A 1,320-nucleotide genomic window follows, 5' to 3' on the forward strand; every position below is an offset into this window, starting at 1 on the left:
GCGTTAAGGTAGAGAACAAGGGGGTTTCAGGATCCTGTGAGGCTGGGGGTTGGGTGAAACCTCATTGCAGCTGGTGGGTGTAACCACCACACTTCATTCAGGAGGAATGCAAGAGGCATTGAAACCCCTTCTGTGCAAGAGACAGCTGAAAGAGTAGGAGCTGCTTTCTGCAGCCCTGGCCACAAGCAAGACTCGGCCCCTGCAATCTGTGCGTTTTACGCGGGGGTATCCTTTGGCGCCCTGGGCGGTGGAAGAGGAAGGGAGAAGGGGAGCGGCAGAAACACCAGGGAGTTGGAGAGAGAAGGCAGCAGAGAAACCTACGTGATCTAAGCCTCAGTGGCGGCAGTTTTTGGGTGGCATGAGGGCTGCAGAGAGGCCTAGACCTGTTAGCAAAGCAACTGTGCAGCTGTGTCCTGGAAAACAGGACTCTGAGGATGTTCTTCATAAAGCAACTGGATTGCATCAAAGAAACAGCTGTCTCCTCGGCTTTTCCTCTTGCTGGAAACAATGCGCAAGGTCTGAATGCTGGCAAACGATGAGTCAAAACAGGTCACCGTCGTTCAGGCATCGTACATCACACCTGCTCCTAGACCAGGGGCAGGCAATTATTTTCGGTGAAGAGCCGCTTACCGAGTTTTGGCAAACGGTTGAGGGCTGCATTTCCCTTCCTGGTGCAGCGAAGCAGGAACAGCCCCAGGCTCCCAGGCCAGAAACTTCTGCTAGGCAGGGGTTTTTGGCTGGGGGGCAAGGGCTGGGCCGACCTTGCTGCTGGGTCCTGCCACTAGCTTCCTCTGGGTCCTGCTGCCCCCAGCTCCTGTCATCTTTGACAGGCAGCTAGGAGCAAATAAATATTAATAAATATTCATTTTCTAATTTTTTAGGGCCATATGTTGCCTACTGCTGGGCTAGACAGAATAGGTCCTGCTCAACTGTCTGTCGCAGGGTTTAGTCACAAAGCACCTACAGAAGCAGCTCGCAACCTTTTCGAGTCGGGGGGCCCCCCTCCAGGACTACTTCGAGGTGGCAGCATCCCTGGCTAGGCACCAATGCACCCGGGAACGCTGCCCCTGGGCCGGAGCCGGCTTGGGCGGGGCTGCGGCACACGCGCACAGACGCATTGCGGAGGCGGGAGGGAGCCGAGGGGTCATGGCAGAGGGCGGGGACGGGGGCGAGCGGTTGCAGACGGAGCCGGGCGGGAAGCGCGCAGAGCTGCAGCATCACCCCGCTCTCCTGCGCGCTTGGGGCGGACAGCACACAGCCACGGCCCGAGGGGGCTGGGGGGCGGGGCCTGGTGACGGCACGCCGCCGCCGCGCTGGCCC

This window comes from Alligator sinensis, unplaced genomic scaffold (assembly GCF_000455745.1).
Source record: "Alligator sinensis unplaced genomic scaffold, ASM45574v1 scaffold388_2, whole genome shotgun sequence".
NCBI lineage: Eukaryota > Metazoa > Chordata > Crocodylia > Alligatoridae > Alligator > Alligator sinensis.